Below are 15,998 nucleotides of genomic sequence, written 5' to 3'. Positions count from 1 at the left end.
GGTATTAATAACCTTCATTTCATTATTATCTTTTTTAGATATTTGTCTTTTATTTTCAGTTATCAATTATGTATTTCTTTAATAAGTCTTTTTTCAGATTTTAATTATTTTTTTAAATTAAATGTATTTTTATTTATATAAATTATAATAAATTTTATGTAAATATGTAAAAAATATAATAAAATAAAAATTTAAAAAATTAAAAAGTTGTGTTTGAAATTTTAAAAAATTTTAAAAGTAGGAATCAAAAAATGCAACCCTGCATCAGCCGTCGATTGGGAATATTAGGGCAGGACAGATATGTATGATCACATGTATACGTACGTGTGAGGAGAAACATGGGTAGAAGTTTCACGCGGGCTATGGAAATCTACCCACATTTTTACTACTACATTTTACTACTTTACTACCTACTGTTTCACTGGTTTTTTAACCGCTCATGGTTGGCAGGGCAATAATAATAAAATGCATGGGTAAACACAAGTCATACATTTACATATGTATCAGATAACATTAAACACACACACACACATGTATTGAATTGTACAGTTAAAAACAACCCCATATCATGCAGCATAAACAATATGATGCAGTACATGAAAACACACATACACATACAAGAACTTTTTAAATATAACTGTTTCTGGTGGCTTTATATTGGTGGGTATATAAATAAAAAGTTTGATCTCTTGTTGACATTTCGTAAAAATTTTAAGACAATTGGATTACTACAATCGACGTTATCGATCAAAAAGTGACAGCAGCTTTTGGTCTTCGGTCGTAAAATACATTTTGAACAAAGAGCAAATATTAAATTTTGTTTTACACTTGGGAACACGTTTACTAAAACATTTCAAATGATGAAAAAAGTTTATGGTGATCAATGCCTATCCCGCAGTAATGTGCATGAGTGGTTTAAGCGATTCCAAGAAGGTCGTGCGGACCTCTGTGACGATCAGAAGTCGGTCGTCTTCAGAAGTCAAAAATAAAGACAATGCTGATTTGTTTTTACGATTCCGAGGGTATTGTACACCGACAGTTCGTCCCACCTGGCCAAACGATTAATGCTGTGTTTTACCTTGGTGTTATGAAGCGTCTTTTGTCACGCATTCGTCGTGCTCGACCACAATACCGTGAGGAAGGGTCCTGGCGCCTGTTGCACGATAATGCGCCGTGTCATCGGTCGACGCTTGTCACTGATTTTTTGACAAAAACCTCCATATTAACCATTAATCACTCACCTGTTCTGGCACCCTGTGATTTTTACCTATTTGGAAAACTTCATTTGCCCATGAGAGGACACTGATTTCAGGACATTTCAGCTATCCAAAATACCGATATTCTCAAGAGCATTCCGAAAAACGACCTTAAGCACGCATTTGAAATGCTAATTGACCGGGCTAAACGCTGTATCGAAGCACAAGGAAATTACTTTGAATAAAAAAATATAACTTTTGAAAAATATTAATTTTTTGTTGTTTTTTTTTAATAGCCCTGTTTCTTTTGCGACAGACCTTGTATCTACATATATATATAAAAGAAAGTTGTGTTAGTTACACCATTTATAACTCAAGAACGGGTCCATTTCTTGAGATGAATTGTTCTCCGAAGTTTTCCCTCAAAATGGCCATAGAATCGCGAGCTGTGTGGCATGTAGCGCCATCTTGTTGAAACCACATGTCAACCAAGTTCAGTGCTTCCATTTTTGGCAACAAAAAGTTTGTTAGCATCGAACGATAGCGATCGCCATTCACCGTAACGTTGCGTCCAACAGCATCTTTGAAAAAATACGGTCCAATGATTCCACCAGCGTACAAACCACACCAAACAGTGCATTTTTCGGGATGCATGGCCACCAAGATCATGCGATTTAACGCCTTTAGACTATTTTTGTGGGGCTACGTCAAGTCTAAAGTCTACAGAAATAAGCCAGCAACTATTCCAGCTTTGGAAGACAACATTTCCGAAGAAATTCGGGCTATTCCGGCCGAAATGCTCGAAAAAGTTGCCCAAAATTGGACTTTCCGAATGGACCACCTAAGACGCAGCCGCGGTCAACATTTAAATGAAATTATCTTCAAAAAGTAAATGTCATGAACCAATCTAACGTTTCAAATAAAGAACGATGAGATTTTGCAAATTTTATGCGTTTTTTTTTTAAAAAAAGTTATCAAGCTCTTAAAAAATCACCCGATATAATTAAAAAAATTTTACAACATTTTTCAAGTTATAATTGAGTTGTGAACACTTCTTCCGTACATATATGTATATGTATAATATGTGATTTATATTTAATAAACACAAATAAGTAAAAATCTATGATAATATACTTATATACAATTTATATCATTTCGGGGTGACTTTCGAATAGTACTCCTCTCTACGTTGGCGGCATTCGGCCGCGCTCTAAAAAAATAACCCTGGTCGCGCGAATACCAGAGGTGAGCCAGGTATTTTATTATTTCATTACGTAATATTATTATATAGTATTACTTATGTGTTTTTAAAATGTATTATATATTGTATATGTACTCCATACTTTGCACTTTATTACGTAATATTATAATATAATATTACTTATATAGTACATATCGTCACCTAAAATGCAAAATAGTTTATAAGAAAACCATATAATAGAAACCATTCCTATTAAAAACATTTGAGTTTTGGTTATAAAGTGGTTATATTTTGGTTATCATGCATTGAAATGAAATTTGAGATGGTTATATATTCGTTATTATATCTGACAGCGATTTCCTTTTTTTGATGATACGTTGTTTTGTATGTTGCGTGACATATATATATAATACTATGTATTATATAATATTACTATATCATATTACTTATTTGTTTATTAAATTAAATAAAGAAAATATGGATATGCATGGAAAGAGTGTTTATACTGTATACTTTACACTTTATTACGTAATAATGTTATATAATATTACTTATACATATTTAAAATGTTATTTATTTGTTTAATAAAATTTAAAAAGAAAATATCCATATGCATGAATATAGGAATTTTCGCAAAAAGAGGAATTTCAGCGAATTGCCTTGTTATCATATGACAGCGCTCCATTTCGTCCTAATTGTAAGCACATAAATGTTGTTTACTACGAGTGTAAAATGTAATTAATAAAATAAAGATTTCTTAGGCAAAAAGTGTAAAATACGGAATTATTTAAATGTTTATAGTTTAATTTAATTAATTTGAATTGAAAAATGTGCGTAGAGTGTGTAAAACGTTGTGAAATAGCTTGTTGAAATGTTCGAATTTTGGGAATTTTTGAATTTTAAAGTTGAATATCTCGTAAACTAAGCGTTTGCGGTACGTATAACCCGCTATCTTTTTTTAATCATAAGGACTTCCTCTTTCCAACGGTAACTTCAGATCACGGCGCCAAAGAAGTCGGAATTTTGCCAAGCTTTCAACGCTAAAAAAGTTTCTATGCATCGACATCTCGCGACAACGTCATCTATTTTGACACTTTGTTTCATTTTGCAGTGCTTTATTATTCAAAATTGACTTATGAATTTTTGATTGGGCTGCATTTTCTTAGCGTTGAATATATAAAATGGGCTAAATCGAAAAACTTTGAAAGTATACATATGTATATTAAGTAAAAATATAAAATAATTATGTCGCAGGATTTTCATTTATGCAATTTTATAATTTAAAAACATATATAGAAGAAAAAATAAATGAATGAAATAAATTTTTACAGTCGGCCATGAACCAAGTTGCACTTTTCTTTTCTGAAGTGAACATCAGAAGATTCTTCAATTTCTGGGCAACATGTAAATAAGGGGTTTCCAGGCTATTTTTTTTTAATTCTTTTTGTTATCCTCGCGCATTTGAGGGGAAGTTCAATATGAAAAAAAAACATTGTGAAAGATGCGCACAGAAAAAAAGCATAGCTATGAACGAAAGTGCTTGATACCGCGGGACGCGCGAGTTATAAAAAGTATATATTATACACGATTTTATATTTTAGAAATACAAGGTGCGTTTCAAAGTAAATAGGACTTAAAAGAACAGAACAAATGGTTTTTTCGGGAAAATCAATCTATTTTATTTAGGATAGTTTCCTTCTGCTTCAACACAGCTTTTTGCATGGTCCAAAAGCATGTCGAACGAGTGTTTTAGCTCGTTGGCCGGTATGGCCGGCATACTGTGCAAGCCTTTTGAATGGACTCTACGCCTGCATAACGCTTTCCTTTCATGGGCAAAAGAATTTTTCCGAAAAGGAAGAAGTCGCACGGTGCCACATCAGGTGAATACGCGTAGTGGTTAATGGTTAAAATGTGATTTTTGATCAAATAATCGGTCGCAAGCGTCGATCGATGAGACAGCTCATTATCGTGCTACAAACGCCAACTTTCATTTTCGCGATATTCGGGCCGAACACGTTGAATACGGCCCAAATGTTCGGTTAAAATGCGATAAATCGATGTTTTGGAGATGTTCTTTTTCCATTTCCATGGATTTCAATGATTTCGTGATTTCGGCTTACCTTTGCTGAATTCACGCACAGTTTCGATGGAATTTCCGGTGGTCGGTAAATTCAGCCGAAACATCCCCAAATGGATTGAGGCTGATTGACTTCGCCGGGGCCCGAAATATGGTTATCTGTCGTACTAAATTCCAGCATAAGAAGATACATCAAGCCACCTGGCTGTCTCCGGATCGAAAAACCACGAGCCAGATCGATCATGTTGTGATAGACGGAAGATACGTCTCCTATGATGTGCGTGCGCTCCGAGGTCCTAACATCGATTCGCACCATTACCTTGCTGCACCTTAGATTCGCACCCGCCTCTGTGCAGCAAAAAACTCACGCCACCCAACGCAAGGAAGGTTCAACGTCGAGAAGCTGCAATCACAACCGACAGCCGAACGATTTTCTACTCGGCTTGCACTCCTGCTCTCTGAGAGCACTCGTCAACAACTCGGTATACGGGAACTGTGGAACGGCATTTCAAACTCCTTACGTACAGCTGCAACCGAAGCCATTAGTCTTCGGAAAATGCAAACGAACAGCTAGTACGACGAGGAGTGTCGTATCGCAGTGGAGAAAAAACAGACTGCCTACCTCGCGACCTTACGATCGACCACAACACGTGCGGGATGAGATAGATACCGAGAGTTGAAGAGGGAAGCGAGACGCATTTGTGGACAGAAGAAGAAAAAGGCCGAAATGCGTGAGTACGAAGAGCTTGATAAGTTGACCGACAGGAGTAATGCTGGAAAATTTTACGAAAAAACGCGGCGGCTTACAGAAGGTTTCACGACTGGAGCATACTCTAGTATAACCCCAAATGTGATCTAGTGACCGATGCCCAGAGCATGCCAAAATTATGGAGGGAACACTTCTCCAGCCTGCTGAATGGCAGTGAACGCACAACGCCAGGAGAAGGCGAACCCGATTCCCCAATCGATGACGATGGAGCAGACGTTCCATTGCCCGACCATGAAGAAGTTCGAATACCAATTGCCCGCCTGAAGAACAACAAAGCGGCGGGGGCCAATAGATTACCGGCCGAGCTATTCAAACACGGCGGCGAAGAACTGATACATAAGGAGCATGCATCAGCTTCTTTGTAAAATATGGTCGGACGAAACAATGCCCAACGATTGGAATTTAAGTGTGCTATGTCCAATCCATAAAAAAGGAGACCCCACAATCTGCGCCAACGACGGTGTGATAAGCCTCCTCAACATCGCATAAGAAGTTCTATGAAGGGTATTGTGTGAAAGATTAAATCCCACCGTCAACAAACTGATTGGACCTTATCAGTGTGGCTTTAGACCTGGCAAATCATCCACCGACTAGATATTCACCATGCGCCAAATCCTGGAAAATACCCGTGAAAGGAGAATCGACACACACCACCTCTTCGTCGATTTCAAGGCTGCTTTTGACAGCACGAAAAGGAGCTGCTTTTATGCCGCGATTTCTGAATTTGGTATCCCCGCAAAACTAATACGGCTGAGTAAGCTGACGTGGAGCAACACCCAAAGCTCCATCAGAATCGGGAATGACCTCTCCGAGCCGTTCAATACCAAACGAGGTTTCAGACAAGGCGACTCCCTATCGTGCGACTTCTTCAACCTGCTGCTGGCGAAAATAATTCGAGCTGCAGAACTTAATAGAGGAGGTACAATCTTTTATAGAGTGTACAGCTGCTGGCGTAATCCGATGATATTGATATAATCGGCCTCAACACCCGCGCTGATAGTTCTGCTTTATCCAGACTGGACAAGGAAGCAAAGAAAATGGGTCTGGCAGTGAACGAGGGCAATACGCTATATCTTCTGTCATCAAACGAACAGTCGTCGCTTTTAACTTTTAATAGTTATACCTTCGAAGTCGTAGATAATATCGTCCATCTTGAAACATGCATTAACACTAACAACAACGTCTCTCCACGAAGAAAAACCAAATTCTACCAGTCACTCATAACTCCCGTCCTGCTATATGATGCAGAGGCTTGGACGATGACAACAACTGATGAGTTGACGTTGCGAGTTTTCGAGAGAAAAGATAATTTAGAAAATATTTAAGGTCCTTTGTGCGTTGGCCACGGCGAATATCGCATTCGATGGAACGATAAACTGTATGAGATATATGACGATATTGACATAGTTCAGCGAATTAAAAGAATGGACGAAAACACTCCAATTCCTGGGGGAATCAGAGGAAGACCTCCACTCCGTTGGAAGAACCAGGTGGAGACCTTCTCCACCTGGTTCTTGACGTTGCTTCGCTTGGAATATCCAATTGGCGTCACGTAGCGAAAAGAAGAAACGACTGGTGCGCTGTTGTTAACTCAGCTATAATCGCGTAAGCGGTGTCTACGCCAATAAACAAGAGGAAGAAGAATATTTTCTAAATTAGAATTTTCATATTTCGGTTGTTCTTTACACCTTAAAGATTTATAATTTTTAATGTGTATATTACACCTTTGTTCTTTGTAAAATACTCTCTTTTCATTTCTTTTATTGATAAATTAATTTTTTCTTATTAAAATGTTTTCATAATTTTTTTCTTTTTTTACAATTTTCTTCTTCAATATTTAACGATTTATCTTTTGTAACCGAATGATAATAATTGTTATTATATTCTATTGCTTTACTAATTTTTCTTTTTGTATTAAGGGGTTTTTGTTCAATCATTAAAACTCGAATTTTTTTTAGAAATATAGCTATGCAATTTTTCAATATTGGCATTGCCAGTGTAGTTGTTAGGTTTTTCTAAATAAAGACCTATATTGTCAGTTTTTAAGTAGTCTTTAATGTTAACACTTGTGAATTCATAATCGGAAATTAATTTATTAAAATATCCCTTTTGAGATTTATAAAGTCTAAGTTTTTCTATTATACTTGTAGTTTGATTGGTTCTGTTTGCAAATTTTGAAAAACGATCAATAAATGTCAGAAAATTTGATTTTATATTTGTGTTGACATCGATATGTATTATTTGTATTATGTCTGTTGGAGTTTCAGTTAAAGGAAATTTGGCTTTAATTGAATTTCTATCAAATTAAGATTTGGTAAAAGTGGAGGAATTATTAATGAAGTTTTTCTTTAAAAATTTCAAATTAGGAATATAAATTATTTTTTTTAGTCCAAAGTAATTTTCATCAGTACCGGTATAATCAGTTTAATTTATATGGAAATTATTGATTAGTTTAAAAGCTTCTTCTTCTGTTTCAATTTCTTTTGCATGATATGAACAACGAACGAATCTGATATTTCTTAATCCTGCAAATAATTCAATTAATTTATTTTGTAAAATATTATATTGATTGTAATCTAACTCTGTATATATTCCAACTTTTCCTTTTCTTAAATGTTCTTTTAAAATTGATTCTGAATTATTTTCAAAATCGAAAGGGTTTATATACTTAAATCTTTTTATTTTTATGATTGAATTCTATATTTTTAGTTTTATGTTTTGTTAAAGTAATTTGAGTTTTAAATCTATTTACAATAGTTGTATTGGGATGAGGTTATCAAAATCTTCACACTATGAGTGAATGGTATCTAAATCGTCTGATGCATTATTATATAAAGAAACAGTAGATGCATTTATCATGATAATTTCGTTAGTATATTCATTAATTCTGCTAAGAAAGCCCACTACTAAGTTTTCTTTACCTTTAACGTAGGAAATATTTACATTAAATTCGCATAACTTGATTAACCAGCGATGTAATCTTGGACTCATTTTCCCGTGCCATTTAATGAAAAGCCATTTTAAGAGCTGATGATCTGATAGAATATCAAATTTGGTACCGTACAAGTCTTCATCTTAATTGTCGTAGACACCGCCTACGCGATTATAGCCGAGTTAACAACAGCGCGCCAGTCGTTTCTTCTTTTCGCTACGTGGCGCCAATTGGATATTCCAAGCGAGGCCAGGTCCTTCTCCACTTGGTCCTTCCAACGGAGTGGAGGTCTTCTTCTTCCTCTGCTTCCACCGGCGGGTATTGCGTCGAATACTTTCAGAGCTGGAGGGTTTTCATCCATCCGGATAACATGACCTATCCAGCGTAGCCGCTGTCTTTTAATTCGCTGAACTATTTCAATGTCGTCGTATATCTCGTACAGCTCATTGTTCCATCGAATGCGATATTCGCCATGGCCAATGCGCAAAGGACCATAAATCTTTCGCAGAATTTTTCTCTCGAAAACTCGTAACGTCGACTCATCGGTTGCTGTCATCGCCCAAGCCTCTGCACCATATAGCAGGACGGGAATTATGAGCGACTTATAGACTTTTGTTCGTCGAGAGAGGACTTTACTTTTCAATTGCCTACTCAGTCCGAAGTAGCACCTGTTGGCAAGAGCCAACAGGCATACGCCAGCAGCTGTACACTCTTATAGAAGATGGTACCTTCTCTACTAAGTTCTGCAGCTCGAAATATTTTCTCCAGAAGCAGGTTGAAGAAGTCGCTCGATAGGGAGTCACCTTCTCTGAAACCTCGCTTGGTATCGAACGGCTCGGAGAGGTCCTTCTCGATCCTGACGAAGCTTTTGGTGTTACTCAACGTCAGTTTACACAGCCGTATTAGTTTTGCGGGGATACCAAATTCAGACATTGCGGCATAAAGGCAGCTCCTTTTCGTGCTGACGAAATCAGATTTGAAATCGACGAAGAGGTAGTGTTTGTCGATTCTTTTTTCACGGGTCTTTTCCAAGATTTGGCGCATGGTGAATATCTGGTCGGTTGTTTATTTTCCAGGTCTGAAGCCACACTGATAAGGTCCAATCAGTTTGTTGACGGTGGGCTTTAATCTTTCACACAATACGCTCGATAGAACCTTATATGCGATGTTGAGGAGGCTAATCCCACGGTAGTTGGCGCAGATTGTGGGGTCTCCTTTTTTATGGATTGGGCATAGCACACTTAAATTCCAATCGTTGGGCATGCTTTCGTCCGACCATATTTCACAAAGAAGCTGATGCATGCATGCATGCTCCTTATCTGTTCTTCGCCGCCGTGTTTGAATAGCTCGGCCGGTAATCTATTGGCCCCCGCCGCTTTGTTGTTCTTCAGGAGGTTAATTGGTATTCGAACTTCTTCATGGTCGGGCAATGGAACGTCTGCTCCATCGTCATCGATTGGGGAATCGGGTTCGCCTTCTCCTGGCGTTGTGCATTCACTGCCATTCAGCAGGCAGGAGAAGTGTTCCCTCCATATTTTAAGTATGTTCTGGGCATCGGGACTAGATCACCTTTGGGGGTTCTGCAAGAGTATGCTCCGTACAAGTCTGGTCTAAAATAATTAGTAGCCCAAACAATAGCAAGCAGTTCTCGTCCAGTAACTGAATAATTTTTTTCGTGATCGTATAAAGTTCTACTCGCATAACATAGTGAATGATTATCCTGTTGTAAAAGACCGTTGAACTTGCTTCTGTGACGACCTGAAACTGTTTTTCAAAACCGGGGTACTTAAGTACCGGGGATTCTGTTATTACTCTCTAAGTTTTTCAAATGAATTAATATTTCAGTAGTTTGTTAATAAATCTTTGAAATGTGGCAGGCACATTTTTTAGTCCAAATGGCATTCGGTTGAACTCGAAATGTCCATATGGCATGGAAAGGCAGTTTTTGACCGACGTTCTTGTTTAACGAGAGTTTGGTGAAACCCTTTTGCCAAATCATTTGTAGTGAAATATTGCGCTCTACCTAGTTTATCCAAAATATTTTCAATGGTTGTTATCGGGAATTTGTCATCGATTGTTATATTGTTTCATGCCCTGTAGTCGATAACAAGCCTCCATTTATTTTCACCTGAGCTGTCTAATTTCTTAGGAACGACTCATAAGGGACTATTGTATGGCGAATTACTTTCTCGAATGATACCTTGTTTAAGCATGTCGTTGATTTGCCTACATATTTCTTGTTCGTGTATTTGGGGATAACGATATATCGGGTGATTTTTTAAGAGCTTGATAACTTTTTAAAAAAAAAACGCATAAAATTTGCAAAATCTCATCGGTTCTTTATTTGAAACGTTAGATTGGTTCATGACATTTACTTTTTGAAGATAATTTCATTTAAATATTGACCGCGGCTGCGTCTTAGGTGGTCCATTCGGAAAGTCCAATTTTGGGCAACTTTTTCGAGCATTTCGGCCGGAATAGCCCGAATTTCTTCGGAAATGTTGTCTTCCAAAGCTGGAATAGTTGCTGGCTTATTTCTGTAGACTTTAGACTTGACGTAGCCCCACAAAAATAGTCTAAAGGCGTTAAATCGCATGATCTTGGTGGCCAACTGCCCATGCATCCCGAAAAATGCACTGTTTGGTGTGGTTTGTACGCTGGTGGAATCATTGGACCGTATTTTTCAAAGATGCTGTTGGACGCAACGTTACGGTGAATGGCGATCGCTATCGTTCGATGCTAACAAACTTTTTGTTGCCAAAAATGGAAGAACTGAACTTGTTTGGCATGTGGTTTCAACAAGATGGCGCTACATGCACACAGCTCGCGATTCTATGGCCATTTTGAGGGAAAACTTCGGAGAACAATTCATCTCAAGAAATGGACCCGTAAGTTGGCCACCAAGATCATGCGATTTAACGCCTTTAGACTATTTTTTGTGGGGCTACGTCAAGTCTAAAGTCTACAGAAATAAGCCAGCAACTATTCCAGCTTTGGAAGACAACATTTCCGAAGAAATTCGGGCTATTCCGGCCGAAATGCTCGAAAAAGTTGCCCAAAATTGGACTTTCCGAATGGACCACCTAAGACGCAGCCGCGGTCAACATTTAAATGAAATTATCTTCAAAAAGTAAATGTCATGAACCAATCTAACGTTTCAAATAAAGAACCGATGAGATTTGCAAATTTTATGTTTATATTTAATAAACACAAATAAGTAAAAATCTATGATAATATACTTATATACAATTTATATCATTTCGGGGTGACTTTCGAATAGTACTCCTCTCTACGTTGGCGGCATTCGGCCGCGCTCTAAAAAATAACCCTGGTCGCGCGAATACCAGAGGTGAGCCAGGTATTTTATTATTTCATTACGTAATATTATTATATAGTATTACTTATGTGTTTTTAAAATGTATTATATATTGTATATGTACTCCATACTTTGCACTTTATTACGTAATATTATAATATAATATTACTTATATAGTACATATCGTCACCTAAAATGCAAAATAGTTTATAAGAAAACCATATAATAGAAACCATTCCTATTAAAAACATTTGAGTTTTGGTTATAAAGTGGTTATATTTTGGTTATCATGCATTGAAATGAAATTTGAGATGGTTATATATTCGTTATTATATCTGACAGCGATTTCCTTTTTTTTGATGATACGTTGTTTTGTATGTTGCGTGACAATATATATAATACTATGTATTATATAATATTACTATATCATATTACTTATTTGTTTATTAAATTAAATAAAGAAAATATGGATATGCATGGAAAGAGTGTTTATACTGTATACTTTACACTTTATTACGTAATAATGTTATATAATATTACTTATACATATTTAAAATGTTATTTATTTGTTTAATAAATTTTAAAAAGAAAATATCCATATGCATGAATATAGGAATTTTCGCAAAAAAGAGGAATTTCAGCGAATTGCCTTGTTATCATATGACAGCGCTCCATTTCGTCCTAATTGTAAGCACATAAATGTTGTTTACTACGAGTGTAAAATGTAATTAATAAAATAAAGATTTCTTAGGCAAAAAGTGTAAAATACGGAATTATTTAAATGTTTATAGTTTAATTTAATTAATTTGAATTGAAAAATGTGCGTAGAGTGTGTAAAACGTTGTGAAATAGCTTGTTGAAATGTTCGAATTTTGGGAATTTTTGAATTTTAAAGTTGAATATCTCGTAAACTAAGCGTTTGCGGTACGTATAACCCGCTATCTTTTTTAATCATAAGGACTTCCTCTTTCCAACGGTAACTTCAGATCACGGCGCCAAAGAAGTCGGAATTTTGCCAAGCTTTCAACGCTAAAAAAGTTTCTATGCATCGACATCTCGCGACAACGTCATCTATTTTGACACTTTGTTTCATTTTGCAGTGCTTTATTATTCAAAATTGACTTATGAATTTTTGATTGGGCTGCATTTTCTTAGCGTTGAATATATAAAATGGGCTAAATCGAAAAACTTTGAAAGTATACATATATGTATATTAAGTAAAAATATAAAATAATTATGTCGCAGGATTTTCATTTATGCAATTTTATAATTTAAAAACATATATAGAAGAAAAAATAAATGAATGAAATAAATTTTTACAGTCGGCCATGAACCAAGTTGCACTTTTCTTTCTGAAGTGAACATCAGAAGATTCTTCAATTTCTGGGCAACATGTAAATAAGGGGTTTCCAGGCTATTTTTTTTTAATTCTTTTTGTTATCCTCGCGCATTTGAGGGGAAGTTCAATATGAAAAAAACATTGTGAAAGATGCGCACAGAAAAAAAGCATAGCTATGAACGAAAGTGCTTGATACCGCGGGACGCGCGAGTTATAAAAAGTATATATTATACACGATTTTATATTTTAGAAATACAAGGTGCGTTTCAAAGTAAATAGGACTTAAAAGAACAGAACAAATGGTTTTTTCGGGAAAATCAATCTATTTTATTTAGGATAGTTTCCTTCTGCTTCAACACAGCTTTTTGCATGGTCCAAAAGCATGTCGAACGAGTGTTTTAGCTCGTTGGCCGGTATGGCCGGCATACTGTGCAAGCCTTTTCGCCTGCATAACGCTTTCCTTTCATGGAAAATGCAAATGCAAAAGGAAGAAGTCGCACGGTGCCACATCAGGTGAATACGCGTAGTGGTTAATGGTTAAAATGTGATTTTTGATCAAATAATCGGTCGCAAGCGTCGATCGATGAGACAGCTCATTATCGTGCTACAAACGCCAACTTTCATTTTCGCGATATTCGGGCCGAACACGTTGAATACGGCCCAAATGTTCGGTTACAATGCGATAAATCGATGTTTTGGAGATGTTCTTTTTCCATTTCCATGGATTTCAATGATTTCGTGATTTCGGCTTACCTTTGCTGAATTCACGCACAGTTTCGATGGAATTTCCGGTGGTCGGTAAATTCAGCCGAAACATCCCCAAATGGATTGAGGCTGATTGACTTCGCCGGGGCGAAATATGGTTATCTGTCGTACTAAATTCCAGCATAAGAAGATACATCAAGCCACCTGGCTGTCTTTCGGATCGAAAAACCACGAGCCAGATCGATCATGTTGTGATAGACGGAAGATACGTCTCCAGTGTTTTAGATGTGCGTGCGCTCCGAGGTCCTAACATCGACTCGGACCACTATCTTGTTGCAGCCAAGATTCCCACCCGCCTCTGTGCAGCAAAAAGCGCACGTCAACAAACACAAGGAAGGTTCGACGTCGAGAAGCTGCAATCACAACCGACAGCCGAACGATTTTCTACTCGGCTTGCACTCCTGCTCTCTGAGAGCACTCGGCAACAACTCGGTATAAGGGAACTGTGGAACGGCATTTCAAACTCCTTACGTACAGCTGCAACCGAAGCCATTAGTCTTCGGAAAATGCAAACGAACAGCTAGTACGACGAGGTGTCGTATCGCAGTGGAGAAAACAGACTGCTCACTCCTGCGACCTTACGATCGACCACAACACGTGCGGGATGAGATAGATACCGAGAGTTGAAGAGGGAAGCGAGACGCATTTGTGGACAGAAGAAGAAAAAGGCCGAAATGCGTGAGTACGAAGAGCTTGATAAGTTGACCGACAGGAGTAATGCTGGAAAATTTTACGAAAAAACGCGGCGGCTTACAGAAGGTTTCACGACTGGAGCATACTCTAGTATAACCCCAAATGTGATCTAGTGACCGATGCCCAGAGCATGCCAAAATTATGGAGGGAACACTTCTCCTGCCTGCTGAATATCAGTGAACGCACAACACCAGGAGAAGGCGAACCCGATTTCGCAATCGATGACGATGGAGCAGACGTTCCATTGCCCGACCATGAAGAAGTTCGAATAGCAATTGCCCGCCTGAAGAACAACAAAGCGGCAGGGGCCAATGGATTACCGGCCGAGCTATTCAAACACGGCGGCGAAGAACTGATAAGGAGCATGCACCAGCTTCTTTGTAAAATATGGACGGACGAAAGCATGCCCAACGATTGGAATTTAAGTGTGCTATGTCCAATCCATAAAAAAGGAGACCCCACAATCTGCGCCAACGACGGTGTGATAAGCCTCCTCAACATATAAGAGTTCTATGAAGGGTATTGTGTGAAAGATTAAAACCCACCGTCAATAAACTGATTGAACCTTACCAGTGCGGCTTTAGGCTTTGAAAATCAAAACTGACTAGATATTCACCATGCGCCAAATCTTGGAAAAAAACCATGAAAGGAGAATCGACACACACCACCTCTTCGTCGATTTCAAAGCTGCTTTGACAGCACGAAAAGGAGCTGGCTTCAATGCCGCTATGTCTGAATTTGGTATCCCCGCAAAACTAATACGGCTGTGTAAACCAACGTTGAGCAATACCAAAAGCTCCATCAGAATCGGGAATGACCTCTCCGAGCCGTTCGAAGCCAAACGAGGTTTCAAAAAAAGGCGACTCCCTATCGTGCGACTTCTTCAACCTGCTGCTGGCGAAAATAATTGAGTTGCAGAACTTAATAGAGGAGGTACAATCTTTTATAGAGTGTACAGCTGCTGGCGTAATCCGATGATATTGATATAATCGGCCTCAACACCCGCGCTGATAGTTCTGCTTTATCCAGACTGGACAAGGAAGCAAAGAAAATGGGTCTGGCAGTGAACGAGGGCAATACGCTATATCTTCTGTCATCAAACGAACAGTCGTCGCTTTAACAAAGTTATACCTTAGTGAGATAATATCGCCACTTGAAACAGCAAAAACAAAAAACCCTCCCCAAGAAAACCAAATTTAAACCCAACTCCCCTCCTGAATTGGAGGTTTTGGGCGATGAAAAAACGATGAGTTGACGTTCGGTTTTCAGAGAAAAAATAATTTTAAAATATTTGGTCCTTTTTGCGTTTGGGCCCCGGGGAATATGTTCGATGGAACGATAAAATTATGGAATTGACGATATTGACTATTGCGAAATTAAAAAAAATGGGAAAACCTCCCAAATTTCCCGGGGGAAACGGGAAAACCTCCCCTCCTTGGAAGAACGGTGGAACCTTCTCCCCCTGGTTCGACGGTCCTTGGGAAAATCCAAATTTCCCCTAGGAAAAAAAAGAAAGACTGGTCGCTGTTGTTAACCCCATAAAGGAAACGTGTCTACGCCAATAAACAAGAGGAAGAAGAATATTTTCTAAATTAGAATTTTCATATTTCGGTTGTTCTTTACACCTTAAAGATTTATAATTTTTAATGTGTATATTACACCTTTGTTCTTTGTAAAATACTCTCTTTTCATTTCTTTTATTGATAAATT

The sequence above is a fragment of the Bactrocera neohumeralis genome, unplaced genomic scaffold (assembly GCF_024586455.1).
Source record: "Bactrocera neohumeralis isolate Rockhampton unplaced genomic scaffold, APGP_CSIRO_Bneo_wtdbg2-racon-allhic-juicebox.fasta_v2 cluster11, whole genome shotgun sequence".
Lineage (NCBI taxonomy): Eukaryota > Metazoa > Arthropoda > Insecta > Diptera > Tephritidae > Bactrocera > Bactrocera neohumeralis.
The sequence above is the reverse complement of the archived record's forward strand: the minus strand, read 5'-3'. Positions refer to the sequence as shown.